Source organism: Taudactylus pleione, unplaced genomic scaffold (genome assembly GCF_031769625.1).
Source record: "Taudactylus pleione unplaced genomic scaffold, aTauple2 ptg000278l, whole genome shotgun sequence".
Lineage (NCBI taxonomy): Eukaryota > Metazoa > Chordata > Amphibia > Anura > Myobatrachidae > Taudactylus > Taudactylus pleione.
The window spans coordinates 1,166,679-1,188,353 of NW_028284680.1; positions in this window are offsets into that span (position 1 = coordinate 1,166,679).

The window sequence follows — 21,675 nt, forward strand, 5'->3', positions numbered from 1 at the left end:
ATGCTAGGTGCAGGAGATCCGTTGCAAAGGATGGCACGCTTACTGCATGCTAGGTGCAGGAGATCCATTACAGAGAGTGGCATGCGTACGGCATGCTAGAGATCCATTACACAGAGTGGCACGCCTACTGCATGCTAGGTGCAGGAGATCCATTACAGAGAGTGGCACGCTTACTGCATGCTAGCTGCAGGAGATTCATTACAAAGAGTGGCACGCCTACTGCATGCTAGGTGCAGGAGATCCATTGCAAAGAGTGGCACGCTTACTGCATGCTAGGTGCAGGAGATCCATTACAGAGAGTGGCACACCTACTGCATGCTACGTGCAGGAGATCCATTACAGAGAGTGGCACGCTTACTGCATGCTAGGTGCAAGAGATCCATTACAAAGAGTGGCATGCCTACTGCATGCTAGCTGCAGGAGATTCATTACAAAGAGTGGCACGCCTACTGCATGCTAGGTGCAGGAGATCCATTGCAAAGAGCAGCACGCTTACTGCATGCTAGGTGCAGGAGATCCATTGCAAAGAGTGGCACGCTTACTGCATGCTAGGTGCAGGAGATCCATTGCAAAGAGTGGCACACCTACTGCATGCTAGGTGCAGGAGATCCACTTGCAAGAGTGGCACGCCTACTGCATGCTAGGTGCAGGAGATCCGTTGCAAAGGATGGCACGCTTACTGCATGCTAGGTGCAGGAGATCCATTACAGAGAGTGGCATGCGTACGGCATGCTAGAGATCCATTACACAGAGTGGCACGCCTACTGCATGCTAGGTGCAGGAGATCCATTACAGAGAGTGGCACGCTTACTGCATGCTAGCTGCAGGAGATTCATTACAAAGAGTGGCACGCCTACTGCATGCTAGGTGCAGGAGATCCATTGCAAAGAGTGGCACGCTTACTGCATGCTAGGTGCAGGAGATCCATTACAGAGAGTGGCACACCTACTGCATGCTACGTGCAGGAGATCCATTACAGAGAGTGGCACGCTTACTGCATGCTAGGTGCAAGAGATCCATTACAAAGAGTGGCATGCCTACTGCATGCTAGCTGCAGGAGATTCATTACAAAGAGTGGCACGCCTACTGCATGCTAGGTGCAGGAGATCCATTGCAAAGAGCAGCACGCTTACTGCATGCTAGGTGCAGGAGATCCATTGCAAAGAGTGGCACGCTTACTGCATGCTAGGTGCAGGAGATCCATTGCAAAGAGAGGCACACCTACTGCATGCTAGGTGCAGGAGATCCATTTGCAAGAGTGGCACGCCTACTGCATGCTAGGTGCAGGAGATCCATTGCAAAGAGTGGCACACCTACTGCATGCTAGGTGCAGGAGATCCACTTGCAAGAGTGGCACGCCTACTGCATGCTAGGTGCAGGAGATCCGTTGCAAAGGATGGCACGCTTACTGCATGCTAGGTGCAGGAGATCCATTACAGAGAGTGGCATGCGTACGGCATGCTAGAGATCCATTACAGAGAGTGGCACGCCTACTGCATGCTAGGTGCAGGAGATCCATTACAGAGAGTGGCACGCTTACTGCATGCTAGGTGCAGGAGATCCATTACAGAGAGTGGCACGCATACTGCATGCTAGGTGCAGGAGATCCATTACAGAGAGTGGCACGCTTACTGCATGCTAGGTGCAGGAGATCCATTACAGAGAGTGGCACGCTTACTGCATGCTAGATGCAGGAGATCCATTACAGAGAGTGGCACGCCTACTGCATGCTAGGTGCAGGAGATTCATTACAAAGAGTGGCACGCTTACTGCATGCTAGTGCAGGAGATCCATTACAGAGAGTGGCACGCTTACTGCACGCTAGGTGCAGGAGATCCATTACAGAGAGTGGCACGCTTACTGCATGCTAGGTGCAGGAGATCCATTACAGAGAGTGGCACGCTTACTGCATGCTAGGTGCAGGAGATCCATTACAGAGAGTGGCACGCTTACTGCATGCTAGGTGCAGGAGACCCATTACAGAGAGTGGCACACTTACTACATGCTAGGTGCAGGAGATCCATTACAGAGAGTGGCACACTTACTGCATGCTAGCTGCTGAAGATTCATTACAAAGAGTGGCACACCTACTGCATGCTAGGTGCAGGAGATCCATTACAGACAGTGGCACGCTTACTGCATGCTAGGTGCAGGAGATCCATTGCAAAGAGTGGCACGCTTACTGCATGCTAGGTGCAGGAGATCCATTACAGAGAGTGGCACACCTACTGCATGCTAGGTGCAGGAGATCCATTACAGAGAGTGGCACACTTACTGCATGCTAGGTGCAAGAGATCCATTACAGAGAGTGGCACGCTTACTGCATGCTAGGTGCAAGAGATCCATTACAAAGAGTGGCACGCTTACTGCATGCTAGGTGCAGGAGATCCATTGCAAAGAGTGGCACACCTACTGCATGCTAGGTGCAGGAGATCCATTTGCAAGAGTGGCATGCCTACTGCATGCTAGGTGCAGGAGATCCATTGCAAAGAGTGGCACACCTACTGCATGCTAGGTGCAGGAGATCCACTTGCAAGAGTGGCACGCCTACTGCATGCTAGGTGCAGGAGATCCATTACAAAGAGTGACATGCCTACTGCATGCTTGGTACAGTAGATCCACTGCAAAGAGTGGCACGCCTACTGCATGCTAGGTGCAGGAGATCCATTGCAAAGAGTGGCACGCCTACTGCATGCTAGGTGCAGGAGATCAATTACAAAGAGTGGCACACCTACTGCATGCTAGGTGCAGGAGATCCATTTGCAAGAGTGGCAATCCTACCGCGTGCTAGGTGCAGGAGATCCATTTGCAAGAGTGGCATGCCTAGTGCATGCTAGGTGCAGGAGATCCATTACAGAGAGTGGCACTCTTACTGCATGCTAGGTGCAGGAGATCCATTACAGAGAGTGGCACGCATACTGCATGCTAGGTGCAGGAGATCCATTACAGAGAGTGGCACACCTACTGCATGCTAGGTGCAGGAGATCCATTACAGACAGTGGCACGCTTACTGCATGCTAGGTGCAGGAGATCCACTGCAAAGAGTGGCACGCTTACTGCATGCTAGGTGCAGGAGATCCATTACAGAGAGTGGCACACCTACTGCATGCTAGGTGCAGGAGATCCATTACAGAGAGTGGCACGCTTACTGCATGCTAGGTGCAAGAGATCCATTACAGAGAGTGGCACGCTTACTGCATGCTAGGTGCAAGAGATCCATTACAAAGAGTGGCACGCTTACTGCATGCTAGGTGCAGGAGATCCATTGCAAAGAGTGGCACACCTACTGCATGCTAGGTGCTGGAGATCCATTTGCAAGAGTGGCATGCCTACTGCATGCTAAGTGTAGGAGGTCCATTGCAAAGAGTGGCACACCTACTGCATGCTAGGTGCAGGAGATCCACTTGCAAGAGTGGCACGCCTACTGCATGCTAGGTGCAGGAGATCCATTACAAAGAGTGACATGCCTACTGCATGCTAGGTACAGTAGATCCACTGCAAAGAGTGGCACGCCTACTGCATGCTAGGTGCAGGAGATCCATTGCAAAGAGTGGCATGCCTACTGCATGCTAGGTGCAGGAGATCAATTACAAAGAGTGGCACACCTACTGCATGCTAGGTGCAGGAGATCCATTGCAAAGAGTGGCACGCTTACTGCATGCTAGGTGCAGGAGACCCATTACAGAGAGTGGCACACTTACTACATGCTAGGTGCAGGAGATCCATTACAGAGAGTGGCACACTTACTGCATGCTAGCTGCTGGAGATTCATTACAAAGAGTGGCACACCTACTGCATGCTAGGTGCAGGAGATCCATTACAGACAGTGGCACGCTTACTGCATGCTAGGTGCAGGAGATCCATTGCAAAGAGTGGCACACTTACTGCATGCTAGGTGCAGGAGATCCATTACAGAGAGTGGCACACCTACTGCATGCTAGGTGCAGGAGATCCATTACAGAGAGTGGCACGCTTACTGCATGCTAGGTGCAAGAGATCCATTACAGAGAGTGGCACGCTTACTGCATGCTAGGTGCAAGAGATCCATTACAAAGAGTGGCACGCTTACTGCATGCTAGGTGCAGGAGATCCATTGCAAAGAGTGGCACACCTACTGCATGCTAGGTGCAGGAGATCCATTTGCAAGAGTGGCATGCCTACTGCATGCTAGGTGCAGGAGATCCATTGCAAAGAGTGGCACACCTACTGCATGCTAGGTGCAGGAGATCCACTTGCAAGAGTGGCACGCCTACTGCATGCTAGGTGCAGGAGATCCATTACAAAGAGTGACATGCCTACTGCATGCTAGGTACAGTAGATCCACTGCAAAGAGTGGCACGCCTACTGCATGCTAGGTGCAGGAGATCCATTGCAAAGAGTGGCACGCCTACTGCATTCTAGGTGCAGGAGATCAATTACAAAGAGTGGCACACCTACTGCATACTAGGTGCAGGAGATCCATTTGCAAGAGTGGCAATCCAACCGCGTGCTAGGTGCAGGAGATCCATTTGCAAGAGTGGCATGCCTACTGCATGCTAGGTGCAGGAGATCCATTACAGAGAGTGGCACGCTTACTGTATGCTAGGTGCAGGAGATCCATTACAGAGAGTGGCACGCATACTGCATGCTAGGTGCAGGAGATCCATTACAGAGAGTGGCACGCTTACTGCATGCTAGGTGCAGGAGATCCATTACAGAGAGTGGCACGCTTACTTCATGCTAGATGCAGGAGATCCATTACAGAGAGTGGCACGCCTACTGCATGCTAGGTGCAGGAGATTCATTACAAAGAGTGGCACGCTTACTGCATGCTAGGTGCAGGAGATCCATTACAGAGAGTGGCACGCTTACTGCATGCTAGGTGCAGGAGATCCATTACAGAGAGTGGCACGCTTACTGCATGCTAGGTGCAGGAGATCCTTTACAGAGAGTGGCACGCTTACTGCATGCTAGGTGCAGGAGATCCATTACAGAGAGTGGCACGCTTACTGCATGCTAGGTGCAGGAGATCCTTTACAGAGAGTGGCACGCTTACTACATGCTAGGTGCAGGAGATCCATTACAGAGAGTGGCACACTTACTGCATGCTAGCTGCAGGAAATTCATTACAAAGAGTGGCACGCCTACTGCATGCTAGGTGCAGGAGATCCATTACAGACAGTGGCACGCTTACTGCATGCTAGGTGCAGGAGATCCACTGCAAAGAGTGGCATGCTTACTGCATGCTAGGTGCAGGAGATCCATTACAGAGAGTGGCACACCTACTGCATGCTAGGTGCAGGAGATCCATTACAGAGAGTGGCACGCTTACTGCATGCTAGGTGCAAGAGATCCATTATAGAGAGTGGCACGCTTACTGCATGCTAGGTGCAAGAGATCCATTACAAAGAGTGGCACGCTTACTGCATGCTAGGTGCAGGAGATCCATTGCAAAGAGTGGCACACCTACTGCATGCTAGGTGCAGGAGATCCATTTGCAAGAGTGGCATGCCTACTGCATGCTAGGTGCAGGAGATCCATTGCAAAGAGTGGCACACCTACTGCATGCTAGGTGCAGGAGATCCACTTGCAAGAGTGGCACGCCTACTGCATGCTAGGTGCAGGAGATCCATTACAAAGAGTGACATGCCTACTGCATGCTAGGTACAGTAGATCCACTGCAAAGAGTGGCACGCCTACTGCATGCTAGGTGCAGGAGATCCATTGCAAAGAGTGGCATGCCTACTGCATGCTAGGTGCAGGAGATCAATTACAAAGAGTGGCACACCTACTGCATGCTAGGTGCAGGAGATCCATTTGCAAGAGTGGCAATCCTACCGCGTGCTAGGTGCAGGAGATCCATTACAAAGAGTGGCACACCTACTGCATACTAGGTGCAGGAGATCCATTTGCAAGAGTGGCAATCCAACCGCGTGCTAGGTGCAGGAGATCCATTTGCAAGAGTGGCATGCCTACTGCATGCTAGGTGCAGTAGATCCATTCCTACTGCCTGCTAGGTGCAGGAGAGCCATTGCAAAGAGTGGCACGCCTACTGCATGCTAGGTGCAGGAGATCCATTACAAAGAGTGGCACGCCTACTGCATGCTAGGTGCAGGAGATCCATTTGCAAGAGTGGCACGCCTACTGTATGCTAGGTGCAGTAGGTCCATTACAAAGAGTGGAACGCCTTCTACATGCTAGGTGCAGGAGATCCATTGCAGAGAGTGTCACGCGTACTGCATGCTAGGTGCAGGAGATGATCCATTGCAAAGAGTGGCAATCCTACTGCATGCTAGGTGCAGGAGATCCATTACAAAGAGTGGCATGCCTACTGCATGCTAGGTGCAGGAGATCCATTGCAAAGAGTGGCACGCCTACTGCATGCTAGGTGCAAGAGATCCATTGCAAGAGCGGCTTGCCTACTGCATGCTAGGTGCAGGAGATCCATTGCAAAGATGGCACGCCAACTGCATTCTGGGTGCGGGAGATCCATTGCAAAGAGTGGCACACCTACCACATGCTACAGATGTAGCCACGCTCATCGTTGCTGCTATCACGCAGGCAGCTTAGTCGCGCCACAAAAATAGTGCAGGATGGCAAGCTAAGGCGTACTAAGGCGCAAGAGAATCCACAGCATGCAATTACATAGCTTCACCACTGGGTGGTGATTGCTCCATTAATGGAAACTAGTGGTATCATCGATGATTGCCATACCCTTTCCCAAGGGTTCGCTTCCTGCTAAGGTCGCTTTTGTGTACAGTTTTTAAAAACCATGCAGAATTCTGCTCTATTATTCATTTTACACCTACTGTAGCTGCATTTTACGCTAAACCGCTATGTAGTAGACATTGTATTGTACACATTACAGGGCCGTCTCTGTGTGTATGGCCACCCAAGTCCCTTCACCACCTCCCCCCAACATCACGCATTACTATTCAACCTCAGTAATTGTATGGCTCACCACCATCCCCCACCAACATTCACTTCTATTCATGTAATGTGTAACCCCGCACCCAGGGCCGTTTCTAGGGGCTGGCGACCCGTGCAATCGCACGGGGCGCTCCACCCTGTCACTGATCTCAACATACGCGGCCAACGTCCAATCACCGCCTCCCTACTCTCGTCATGGGTGGCACTGTCACATGACAGGAAGCCGCTCTTCCCGCTCGGCGTTCACAGCAGCCGCACTGACACTCTGGGCGCTGGCTAAGAGGGAGAGACCTCCGTCCTCCGCTCCACCACTCCCCCCGGGTCGCAGCCGGACTCTGAGTCCTGAAGGAGGGTCCGCTTCCCTGCCCTGTCTGGCTTCTGCCTCTGCTCCGTCTGCTGCCGCCTGCTGCTTCAGATTGACTCCCGCGGCGGGCGCGGCCGCCGCCTCATTCAGGTCTCAGCGACCTACACAGTGACTGAGTCACATGGTGGTAGCAGGGGCTCCGGCTGTCCGACCGCTCCCATCTGCCGCAGTGCCGCACTCCGGAGTCCGGACTGGCTGGCCTGGGACAAGCAGCTACGCCAGGTAAGGTAACCTCCGTGAAGGGGGAGGGGGTGTAGGCTGCTTGTGTGTGCGCACTGCGCAATATCAGTGGGGGGGGGGTGCAGGCTGTCTGCAAAATCACACAACAGAGGTTTTAGTGAAAATATTATAATGGGGGGGGGCGCATTTTGAATGCTCGCACTGGGAGCCAAATGGGCCAGAAACTACCCTGCCCGCACCTTAACCCTCCCCGTTAGTGCATGAACCTAAGTCTCTCCCCTTCGTGCCTAAACCTAACCCTCCCCCACCACCAATACCTAACACTAACCGTGCTATGCTACCTGAACACCCCCCCCCCTCCCCCCACCCGTGGCTAACAGCTGAGGGCGCCCCGGATTTACTTAATTCGGGCTAGTGTTATTCTGGATTCCGGCGTCGGGATTAAGATAGGCGTAGGTATTTCAATTACTATCTTAAGTCCCATGTCGGACTTTCAGCGCCGGGATTCAGACCGGTGGCATCCCGTCTGCTGGTCTGATAACGACATCCCTTCTCACTGACAAGTGCACAATAGATCTCTGTTGATTAATTCATTAATTCATTTATAGCAAAACCTTTAATCCATTAAGGACAGATTATTATAACAGCAAGCCGGCAGATTCTGATTACTGATACGATTATCTGATAGGAGGAATGTTAATCAGACATACAGTATTATTCGGCTTAGAACATGTAACTGTACGACTTAGAGCATTTCACTATTCACGGTTTTTGCAACATCCAATTTCGGGTGATAAAAACATACTTTCATTTCCTGTTACTATAATCCACTGCCACAAAAGTCAGTTAGAAGCCCATTTAATGCCTTGTCACATTATAACTGGTTTCATGTCTGTATGATAATAATGACTGGATGCCTGGAATTAACCATCTGGACATGTAGACAGACCAGGGAGAGAGAGGACATAATTCATGCAATTAAAAGAAAAAGCATAATGTTATCATTTAGAGACACATTTAATATCACATTAAGGGCCTGATTCAGAGCCGGACGCAATTAGCGCTCGCTCGTCCAGAAAATAGGGGTGGCTATTCAAATGAACCATTCGCTCTTTGCGGTCTGTTCACGCCTTTAGGTCTGAACGAGCGAACAAAACTTGCGGTCGTTTTTTGGGAAACTACGCCCCCTGGCCGCTCGCATCCTACGTCATGTCCGCTATTTATTAGATTAATCGAGTACATCGAACAGGGTATGAACTGCTCGCTATTCTGGTGGTTGGTTTTTGCTACCACAATTTTGCGAGCAGTTCTGACTATAAAATAACCCAGTGACGTGGTCAATGACGCTGCTGTTTTAATTATGCACACCCATAAAACGCCCGTTTTGATCTTTAAGCACACCTGCGATCGGATCTCCACTCCCCGTTTTCAAGCACCTTCCCCTGTTACCACCCACATACGCCTCCTCCTGTCACTCAAATTATCAGGCATTCGCTATTTTGCGAGCACATGAATTTCGACCGCACTGACAGGTTCGCGCATGCGTATAACGATCCGTACGCATGCGCAGTTGGGCAAACATCGCTTGGAGCGAACGAGCGGCCGCTTACGAGCGGCTCTGAATCAGGCCCTAAATACCCCCATATAGGGCTGGCATTGCCTGGAACCCTGAACAAGTGTAAATGAACAGAAACATGATAAAGATCAATAAAAGTGAGCGGACATCCGACAAACTGGCGCTCACTTTATATATATATATATTATATATATATATTTATTTCCTTTTTACGGCTTGTGTGTTTTATTCCCGCCTGACAGGCAATATACCTGATCTAAATTGCTCTCTGGCACATCCTTCAGATATTATCGCCCATCATACATCAGGGTAATGAATCCTGCTGACTGCTGAAATCCCATTAGACCTTGACAGAGTCAACCTAGTAACTTTAGTGTAACCTCCCAGCGGCCCTCCTGCCGCTCGGCGGGTTATCGCTCATAATGCGCGCAGTCTGTAGCGACTCACAAACACAATTTTCTCCGAGACAGAACAACACAAAGGAAAATACATTGAGATAAAAACGAAATTTCTTCCTCTTTATCACCGCGCACGGAAACCATAACAAATCTTGTCTGAGAGGGGGGGAAAAAACAGCCAAAATAAAAGTGAACAGCAAAAGTTAGTCAAGTGCTGTTTTAATCTAAATTTGTTTCATTTAACAAGCCATAAACTGAAGAGGGTCGGAGTAGCCGCCAGTTCATATCCCGACATCGACATGCCAAAAGCTGAAAATCCCGACAGGGGGTCGTAAGTATATTAACCCTACCTACCCCTCTCCCCCTCCTAACCCTCCCTTAGTGTGGTGCCTAACCCTAACCTCCCCCCTAGAGTCTAACCCTAACCTCCCTCCAGTGGTGCCTAACCCTAACCTCCCTTCCCGCACCCTACATCTAACCCTCCCTTAGTGGTGCCTAACCCTAACCCCCCCTGGTGGTACCTAACCCTAACCTCCCCACAGTGGTGCCTAACCCTAACCTCCCTTCCCGCACCCTACATCTAACCCTCCCTTAGTGGTGCCTAACCCTAACCTCCCCCCAGTGGTGCCTAACCCTGACCCTCCCTTCCCGCACCCTAAATCAAACCCTCCCTTAGTGGTGCCTAACCCTAACCTCCCCCCAGTGGTGCCTAACCCTGACCCTCTCTTCCCGCACCCTACATCTAACCCTCCCTTAGTGGTGCCTAACCCTAACCTCCCCCCAGTGGTGCCTAACCCTGACCCTCCCTTCCCGCTCCCTACATCTAACCCTCCCTTAGTGGTGCCTAACCCTAACCTCCCCCCAGTGGTGCCTAACCCTGACCCTCCCTTCCCGCACCCTACATCTAACCCTCCCTTAGTGATGCCTAACCCTAACCTCCCCCCAGTGGTGCCTAACCCTGACCCTCCCTTCCCGCACCCTACATCTAACCCTCCCTTAGTGGTGCCTAACCCTAACCTCCCCCAGTGGTGCCTAACCCTGACCCTCCCTTCCCACACCCTACATCTAACCCTCCCTTAGTGGTGCCCAACCCTAACCTCCTCCCTAGTACCTAACCCTAACCTCCCCCCAGTGGTGCCTAACCCTGACCCTCCCTTCCCGCACCCTAAACCTCCTGGGGAATGGCCTAAACCTATCCGCCCCCCCCCCGGATTTTGCCGTCGGGCTAAAGATAGGCGCTGGGACTTCATCGACTATCCCCAGTCAGGCTTTCGAAGTCGGGATTCCGATGCCCCGGCTTCCTGATCGTTGGTAAAATTACTACATCCCACTGAAGATAATGATAGTTAAAATATAGATTATTTTAAGAAAAATGAAAACTACAGTAACAGTCTCCAGTATCTAACACACTATCCCCCAGTTTTACAGTAATAGCCAGGGACTCTAATCAATCAGTCTGTAAACTACCTACCACAAAGCATAAAGGACAGCTAACCCCAATACTGCCTTAAGTTAAGCAGTAATATAAAATATAACTTATCTGGTGTCTGCTTTTCCTTCCGTGGATCCCTCAATGTCTTTTTCTCGTTCAGCAACAAAATACTCGTTTCCTCTGTTACTTGGAGATCGGTGGGCCAGCCAGATTGGGAGGATCCAGTAAGAAATATTTAGTATTATAAATTGATTGAACTCCACCCAAAATACAATTTTCAGGAATGAAATATCTCTTAGGGTTCGAACCATAACATTGCCCAAATCATGGCCAGTCACCCACACACTTTTCAGCCTCCAAGCCTTCTCCTGCACTGCAACTTATTGTCCCTGAGTCCTTCTTAAAGCTCTTCATCTGTCGTACACAGCCTACTGTATAAGGAAACACATTTTTCAACCCACAACCTCAACTGGTCCTCGTGTCTACCATTATCGTACTGTACAGTACCTACAAACATTTTAAAGTCCCACATCAGGACTCCTCGTGCGTTTCTAAGGTGCATGCGCGGAAGGGGGTGTGACCTCATACTCTGATGTAGGGCATTTTGGAGGTTTGACCATGGGCCACGCCCCAGTTTCTCCTTTAAACGAATATATTAATTCATACACTTTTCTAATGCAAACAGCAAACCTTGAACAAAAAGGCAAACAGCCAACTCTGAACACAGTAATATTAATTGTCCCCAAATCTATACTTATAATAAAGTTGTAATGGTTGTGTCTGTACACATAAAATGTTTTTGAGAAATGTACTTCTTGGGACTGTGTATGAACTAGGGGTGTGCACTGGCCACTTTTCGTGTTTTGTGTTTTGGTTTTGGATCTGGATCTTTCTTCGTGTTTTGGATCTGGATTGGTTTTGCCAAAACCACCCTTCCGTGTTTTGTGTTCTGGGTTTTGTGTTTTGGATCTGTATTTTTTTGAAAAAAAGCATAAAAACAGCTAAAATCACAGAATTTGTAGGTTTTTCTGCTCCTATGCTATTATTAACCTCAATAACCTTAATTTCCACTCATTTCCAGTCTACTCTGAACACCTCACACCTCATAATAGTGTTTTTATGTCCAAAAGGTTGCACCGAGGTAGCTGGATGACTATGCTAAGCGACACGAGTGGGCGGCACAAACACGTGACCCATCTAGGCGTGAAACTGCAGTGGCAGACAGGATGGCAGTTTGAAAAACTAGGCCCCAAACTGTACATAATGCAAAGAAAAAAAAGAGGTGCAAGATGGAATTGTCCTTGGGCCCTCCCACCCACCCTTATGTGCAGGACATGCAGACTTTAACAAACCAATCATTTCAGCGCCAGGGTCTGCCACACAACTGTGGCTGAAATGATTGGTTCGTTTGGGCCCCCACAAAACAAGCTGGCAATTAATCTGTCCCTGCACAAACTGGCTCTACGGAGGCAAGATGTCATCCTCATCCTCCTCATCCACCGATTCCTCACCCTCTTCAGTGTGTACATCCTCATCCTCACAGAGTATTAATTCGTCCCCGCTGGAACCACAGGTCCCTCTGTACATTCTGGAGGCTGGTCTCCCTGGAAGAGTTGATAATTCATTTTATGAACATCATCTTCTCCACATTTTGTGGAAGCAACCTCCTACGCCTTTCGCTGACAAGGTTCCCGGCTGCACTAAACACTCTTTCGGAGTACACACTGGAGGGGGGGCAACTCAGGTAAAATAGAGCCAGTTTGTACAGGGACCTCCAAATTGCTTCTTTTTCCTGCCAGTACAGATACGGACTGTCTGACATGCCTACTTGGATGATGTCACCGATGTAATCCTTTAACAGACAGACGCACGCTTGTCGCTGCTGCTTTGAGGATGCAAGTGCGGCTACAGCCCACACAATTCACAAAGACAGAAAAAAAAAAAAGAATATTTTTATTGTTTGTGGAGCGCACTTTGAGGGTTACACCACCCTTTAACAGACAGACGCACGCTTGTCGCTGCTGCTTTAAGGATGCAGGTGCGGCTACAGCCCACACATTTCACAAAGACCGAAAAAAAAAGAACAATATTTTTATTGTTTGTGTAGCACACTTTGAGGGTGTCACCACACTTTAACAGACAGACGCATGCTTGTCGCTGCTGCTTTGAGGATGCAGGAGGAATCTAGACGGAATTTGGAGCCGGGGACACGCTACCTCCATCAATTGTCTAAATCCCACTGCACTAATGGCGGATACCGGACGCACGTCTAACACCAACATAGCAGTCAAGGCCTCAGTTATACGTTTTGCTTCAGGATGACTGCTGTCGTACTTCATCCTCATTGCTAGGGACTGTTGGAGGGTCAATTGTTTAGTAAAAGTAGTGATGTTCCTACTTCCTCTCTGGGATGATGAAAAACTCCCAGCAGCAGCAACAGCACTAGGAGGAAGTGGTTCTTGATCTTTCCCTATTTTATTTTTATCGGAGAAAGTTTGGTCCTCCATTTATGTTATATTGATATATACGTGCGGCTAAAGCGCACACAAACACAGAAAATATTTTTTTATTTTTGCTGGAGAGTAGTGCACTTTGTGGGTTACACCACCCTTTAAGAAATGAGCCAGCCGGCTCTTTACTTATGGGACACAGGAGCACGCTTGGCGCTGCTCCTTTGTTGATGCACGTGCAGCCACAGTGCACACAATTCACAAACACAGAAAATATATATTTTTTTGGTTTGGAGTGTACTTTCGGGGTTACAGCACCCTTTAACGGTCAAGCCAGCCGGCCCTTTAATTATGACACAGGCGCACGCTTGGCACTACTTTGTTGATGCACGTGCGGCTACTGCGCACACAATTCACAAACACAGAAAATAATTTTTTTTTTGGTTTGGACTGGAGTGTACTTTGGGGGTTACAGCACCCTTTAACGGTCAAGCCAGCCGGCCCTTTACTTAACACAGGCGCACGCTTGGCACTACTTTGTTGATGCACGTGCGGCTACTGCGTACACAATTCACAAACACAGAAAATAATTTTTTTTTTAGTTTGGACTGGAGTGTACTTTGGGGGTTACAGCACCCTTTAACGGTCAAGCCAGCCGGCCCTTTACTTATGACACAGGCGCACGCTTGGCACTACTTTGTTGATGCACGTGCGGCTACTGCGCACACAATTCACAAACACAGAAAGTAATTTTTTTTTTGGTTTGGACTGGAGTGTACTTTCGGGGGTTACAGCACCCTTTAACGGTCAAGCCAGCCGGCCCTTTACTTATGACACAGGCGCACGCTTGGCACTACTTTGTTGATGCACGTGCGGCTACTGCGCACACAATTCACAAACACAGAAAATAATTTTTTTTTTAGTTTGGACTGGAGTGTACTTTGGGGGTTACAGCACCCTTTAACGGTCAAGCCAGCCGGCCCTTTACTTATGATGACACAGGCGCACGCTTGTCACTACTTTGTTGATGCACGTGCGGCTACTGTGCACACAATTCACAAACACAGAAAATATATTATTTTTTAGCACTTGGGGGGAGCACCCCTGATGGACAGAGCACCCCCTGGACAACACTACAGCACCCCTTTAGGACTGGGACACTGCACAGGACTTTGGAGTGGACACAGCCCCTATGGAGAACTGACTGCACAACACAGTCCAGCCAGCCCCTATGGACTTTGAAGTAGTGGACACAGCCCCTATTAACAACAGCAGCACAGCACAACACAGCCAGCCCCTATGGACTTTGAAGTAGTGGACAACAGCAGCACAGCGCAGCACAACACTACACTACACTACACAGCCCTAACTCTCACCCTCCCTCTTCACTGTCCACAGCCGAGGGCGAAAATGCCGCCGACGCGGGTACCTTATATAGGATCCAAAACCTGCGAGACTCGGAAGGCGGGATGATGACGTTTTGCCTCGATTTCAGATCCGAGTCAGGCGGGAAAAGTCGAGCCTGACTCGGATCAGACTCGGATCGGGGGGGCTCGGGGGGGTTCGGATTTCAGAAATCCGAACCCGCTCACCCCTAGTATGAACTATGGAGACAAGAAAATTATATTTCGGAATTTTTGTTCATTCCGGCATCACGCAAAAACTGCGGGATGGATTTGGATTGCGTATTCTATTTTGTATAGCTTAGTCACCTAGAAAGAAACTGAGGTATGTATTATTATGTGACATGAAGGAGAGGTGCAATAAAGGAAAAACCAGACACTGGACACACGGTGCGTGCAGTGTGCAGGCTCCTCAAGCCAAAAATGACTAGGTGTATATAAATATATATTTTTTTGGGACAAATATACTTTTAGGGACTGTTTCTGAATTATGAAGACAAATTTTTATTTTATCGGAATTTGCACCGGCACCTCAAGTCCAAAATGACTATATGCATATAAATATATATACAATATATACCTATATTGCACACCCCGAACACAAAGTTAGATATATTATATGCATATATAAATACATAAATATATATATCTCAAGATCTTTTTCGCAGAAAAATCCAACTATATAATAAGCACTAATCAGGCAGGTTGACTCATGAAGTTGCAGTATACATGTTAATCGCTGCTCATGTTACTTGCAACCTTTAAGTGTTACTGGAGGTTAAGTAGCAATGGATTTGGGATCTACAAGATAGTGCAGCTGGACTTCCAACGCACAGCATTGCACTGGAAGTTGGTGTTCCGATCATGCTTCTACAGAACTTGACTCTGCTCAAGTTATGCAACGGAACCCGACTTAAAGTCACTGCTTTACAGAGGCACCTAATTGAGGCACAGATTTTTACGGGATCAGGTGCAGGTGAGACTGTGTTTATAACACATATATCCCTTATTTCCAACAGTTTTCCTTTTTAACTCAAGCGCCTGCAGTTTCCTGTAAGCGTCTGCTTCACTATGATGATCAACGAGTCACAGGACAAACACTCAGGGCTGCAGGTATAGATCTCAGGACCGGCTGCTTCTCCCATGGGCAGCTTTACGTAGCTTGCTCACGAGTTAGTAGCCCCAAGCTTCTTTTTGTGTTAATCCCTGAAGGAAAATCTGCAAATATTGTTTACAATTAAATTTTGGGATCAATGTCTACAATATAAAATATTTATCACAGTATTAGATGCCAATACTGTCTTTGTAAAATGAGTTTATCTGAGCAATAACAGACATCCACGAGAGTAAAGCTGGGGGGGGGGAAGCTATTAAAAATTAAAAGTAAAATCTATAGTAGTAAATACCATGCTGAGTAATGGATGCAAACCACGAATGGTAAACCTTAAACAAAAATGGTAGAATATAAATTGGCATATACAGAAGATTGTATTATATTTATTATAACCATGCGCAGTGGCAGAATGTTTATATCACAGTGTAGTAGATGAAAGTGATAATTTAGCAATATATATATGGCTGGGGATCCCGCCCGCCGATATCCTGATACTCACATCCCGACATGGGACTAAAGATAGGCGTCGAAATCCCGACCACTATCATTAACCTCGCTACTAAATCCCAACACCTGGCATACCGAACAAAGGTAAGGTAAGGTGTCTTAGTGTCTAGCCGCGGTGGGGGGGGTTAGCTTTAGGGACCCCCGGGGGACTTAGGGTTAGGCACCCCCCCCCGGGAGGGTTAGAAGAGGGAAAGGGGGGGTTATGGTTAGGCACCACTAGTGGGGGATAGGGTTAGGCACTAACAGGGGTAGGTTAGGGTTAGGCACCACTAGTAGGGGTTAGGCACTGGGGGGGGTTAGAGTTAGGCACCACTAGTGGGGGTTAGGGTTAGGCACTAGGGGGGGGATTAGAGTTAGGCACCACTAGTGGGGGTTAGGGTTAGGCACTAGGGGGGAGGTTACGGTTAGGCACCACTAGTGGGGGTTAGGGTTAGGCACTAGGGGGGAGGTTACGGTTAGGCACCACTAGTAGGGGTTAGGCACTAGGGGGGGTTAGAGTTAGGCAGCACTAGTGGGGGATAGGGTTAGGCACTAGGGGGGGTTAGAGTTAGGCACCACTAGTGGGGGTTAGGGTTAGGCACTAGGGCGGGAGGTTACGGTTAAGCACCACTAGTGGGGGTTAGGGTTAGGCACTAACAGGGGTAGGTTACGGTTAGGCACCACTAGTGGGGGTTAGGGTTAGGCACTAGGGGGGAGGTTAGGGTTAGGCACCACTAGTAGGGGTTAGGCACTAGGGGGGGGTTAGAGTTAGGCAGCACTAGTGGGGGTTAGGGTTAGGCACTAGGGGGGTAGGGTTAGGTAGCACTAGTGGGGGTTAGGGTTAGGCACTAGGGGGGGTTAGGGTTAGGCAGCACTAGTGGGGGTTAGGCACTAGGGGGGGAGGTTAGGGTTAGGCACCATTAGTGGGGGTTAGGGTTAGGCACTAGGGTGGAGGTTAAGGTTAGGCACCCCCCTAGGAGGGTTAGAGTAGGGATAGGGGGGTTACAGTTAGGCACCACTAGCGGGGGTTAGGGTTAGGCACTAACGAGGGGAGGTTAGGGTTAGGCAGCACTAGTGGAGGTTAGGGTTAGGCACTAGGGGGAGAGGTTAGAGTTAGGCACCACTAGTGGGGGTTAGGCACTAGGGGGAGAGGTTAGGGTTAGGCACCACTAGTGGGGGTTAGGGTTAGGCACTAGGGGGAGAGGTTAGGGTTAGGCACCACTAGTGGGGGTTAGGGTTAGGCACTAGGGGGAGAGGTTAGGGTTAGGCACCACTAGTGGGGGTTAGGGTTAGGCACTAGGGGGAGAGGTTAGGGTTAGGCACCACTAGTGGGGGTTAGGGTTAGGCACTAGGGGGGGAGGTTAGGGTTAGGCAGCACTAGTGGGGGTTAGGGTTAGGCACTAGGGGGAGAGGTTAGGGTTAGGCAGCACTAGGGGTTAGGCACTAGGGGGGAGGTTAGGGTTAGGTAGCACTAGTGGGGGTTAGGGTTAGGCACTAGGGGGGAGGTTAGGGTTAGGTAGCACTAGTGGGGGTTAGGGTTAGGCACTAGGGGGGAGGTTAGGGTTAGGCAGCACTAGTGGGGGTTAGGGTTAGGCACTAGGGGGGAGGTTAGGGTTAGGCAGCACTAGTGGGGGTTAGGGTTAGGCACTAGGGGGGAGGATAGGGTTAGGCAGCACTAGTGGGGGTTAGGCACTAGGGGGGAGGTTAGGGTTAGGCACCACTAGTGGGGGTTAGGCACTAAGGGGGAGGTTAGGGTTAGGCAGCACTAGTGGGGGTTAGGGTTAGGCACTAGGGGGGAGGTTAGGGTTAGGCAGCACTAGTGGGGGTTAGGCACTAGGGGGGAGGTTAGGGTTAGGCACCACTAGTGGGGGTTAGGGTTAGGCACTAGGGGGGAGGTTAGGGTTAGGCACCACTAGTGGGGGTTAGGGCAGGGTTGCCTACCTTTAATATTCTCTTCCCGGGAGAAGCCCGGGTAAGAGAAGCAGCAGGGGGCCGACGGGGGCGGGGCTTGTCGATTTGCGTCATTAAGCCCCGCCCCCTCACGGTAAAATTGCCGCGATTGGGCACAATTTACATAGGGGCGGGGCCAAATGCTGTGATTCATGCAGAATCACAGCTTAAGCCCCGCCCCCTTCACGGAGACCCGCGATTGCCGCTGGTATTCTCCTATTTCTGCCCACTTCACTAGGAAGTGGGCAGAATGCGGGAGAAATGCCTACCCTTCCGGGGGTGCGGGGGGTTACCCGAAAAATCTGGAGCCTCCCGCGAAAACCGGGAGGGTAGGCATGTATGGGTTAGGGTTAGGCACTAGGGGGGAGATTAGGGTTAGGCACCACTAAAGGAGGGTTAGGGTAGGGAGAGTGGAGGGTTAGAGTACTTACCTGCTGCAGTCGGGATTTCGACCCATCGGGCTACCACTGTCGGTATTTGAGGCGGTGGCTAAACAGCTGCCGGCATTACATACCGATTCCATATGGTTGTAGAGCTCACGTACTGTATATACTTGTAATATAAACAGAAGCTAAATTAGATAAGACACTTGATGTACAGTATAGGGAGAGGAGATGCTTCCAACGTTAGAGATTGAGCGGAATTAGAGGATATGGGGCAGATACTGGGGCTGTAGAAGACGCCAATGTCTACATTATATAAATTATCTCTTTGAAGTAGCAAAGTGATCGGAACCTTGTGAACGGCCTGAGAATGTTATTTTGGGCGGCTGAACTATACGGTGAAGAGAGAGGAGAATACTCTAGGACCGCTCTGTATAGGAGATAACGCCCTGGTGTAATAAGATACAGGAATAGACCTGAGTGATGTAAGTCATCTCTTTCTATTATTGGAAACACCCACAATGAGCTTTAATATGACAATTCCCCTCAGATTTACTTTCATTGTAGAGGCTAAGTGAAGACAGGTGCATCATGTAAACATGTCCCTGCAATTTCCCTAACAGTGCACCTCTGCTCTCCTGCCTGCTCACATTCTGCTTATGTCTGTCGGCTTGGTGCATCGCTCACAGTATTCTCCAGCTTTCCCCTATTCCACGTCGCTTCTATCTGCTAATTATTCATGAAAAGCCTTGTAGACTTCTTTCCCTTCAAATCCCATTAAAACTCTTAGCGTCCATAAGAAGCGCTTTATTAAACTGTCAGTCTTATAAAATTATACGCTACAGTGTAACATACAGCAACCGATGTCACACAGCTGAGGAAGCACAGCCGAGAAGAGCGTCTCCCAACTGCTGCTCAAACGTCTCACCGCTCCTCGCAGACCGCAACCCAAATACCGGTGTGTCCTCATACATCTAGCTTCAATACGCCAAACGGCGCAAGATGTCCAGCGCAATTCAGCCGCTCCGAGAGGTGCAGCGTAACATCTTTGCTGTTAAATTATTCACTTTGCAGAGGCAGCGAAACACCGCTCACAGTGATCTACAGACGCCCGGCTGCGAATTTAACCGCACAGGAATTAGTTTTCAACACTTCGCATACAGTCAGACTTATTTGCACGCAGATGTACAAATGTCGCACACCAAATTGAACAGTGCAATCTACAAAAGTAGTATTGTCGCTGTGATTTGTTTTATTTGGGCAAATAAGGTGCTCATTTTGAGCGAGAACGACACTTGATGCGGCCGAGTAAGACGCTTGATGCGGGACCTGGCGCACCAAGAGGGGCTGTTTGGCGCGATTGAAGCCACAGCTTATGAGGACACATCTGTAGGTCATAAAGACAATTGTGCATATGAAGTGATCTAGATCTATTTTGTCCAGGAGGTACTTCCATGTAAGGAGGTTCACTTTCCGTCTGTGAATCGGTTTACTTCATCCATTATCAACTGGGACCCATTTTTGGTGGTAAACAGCCGAGTCACCTGGCGCGCAGAGAGGAACTGTTTGGCGCACTGCAGCAATAGTGTATGAAGACACATCTGTATATAGATATATAGGCCCTCATTCAGAGCCACTCGCTATTTGCGGTCGTTCGTTTTCTAAAAAGGGGTGGCTATTCAAATGAACCGTTCGCACTTTGCGGTCTGTTCACGCCTCTAAGTCTGAACGAGCGAGCAAAACATGCGAACGTAAATTTGAAAAATACGCCCCCTGGCCGCTCGCACCATACGTCATGTCCGCTATTTATTAGATTAATCGAGTACATCGACCAACGTATGAACTGCTCGCTCTTCTTGTGGTTGGTTTTTTCAACCACTATTTTGCGAGCAGTTCTGAGTTAAAATAACCCAGTGATGTGGTCAATGATGCTCCTGTATTAATTATGCACACCCATAAAACGCCCGTTATGACCTTTAAGCACGCCTGCGTTCTGATCTCCACTCCCCGTTTTCAAGCACCTTCCCCTGTTACCACCCACATACGCCTCATTCTGTCACTCAAATTATCAGGCATTCGCTATTTTGCGAGCAAATGAATTTCGGCCGCACTGACTGGTTCGCGCATGCGTATAATGATCCGTACGCATGCGCAGTTGGGCAAACATCGCTCGGAGCGAACGAGCTGCCGCTTACGAGTGGCTCTGAATCTGGCCCATAGTATATATTGAGGGAAGCACTGGGGAAGTTGTAGATTGTATGTAGTGTATCAGCCAGAGGGCCCGGCTTGGTCTCGAGAATGGGGCCCACACTATCTCCTCCATTCATTCCAGATTACTGTCTCTTTCTTGAGCTGTTACTTTGGAAAAGCTCCATTTCTCCAATATACGAAACAACTTTACCTGACTTTAAAAGGCATAAAATAGAAATATGATACATAGACACAAACCATCTGCACCTTTACCAGAGTCTCTCTCATAATATATTATATACATTATATCTAGGTTCCAGTATTGTTTATATAAATTCAGTATCAACAGGAAAAACATCATTTTCTCTTAATATTCATCATTATCTCTAAGTGCTCTTGTTGTCATACCAATATAAGGAACACGACATATTCAACTAATTACATTATTGCTCTCCTTGAAATTTTCTAGAGAATTGATAAATGCAGTGTTTATTATGAAGGGTTCATGAATTTCTATTCAAACTCAAGTTGGGTTGTACAGTAGTTAGCAGACGGGCAGACGGGATGCCTCCGTTCTGAATCCTGACGCACGGGACTTAAGATAGGCGTTGAAATGCCGACGCCCATCTTAATCCCGATGCTGGAACATAGCTGTTAGCCGCCCGGGGGGGGGGGGGGGGTTAGGTTTAGGTAGCAGAGCAGGGTTAGCGTTAGATTTTGGCGGGGGAGATTAGGGTTAAGCACCCCCTTTAGGCACAAAGGGGGGAGACTTAGGTTTAGGCACTAGTGGGGAGGATTAGGGTGCAGGGTGGGTAGGGTTAGGGTGCAGGGTGGGTAGGG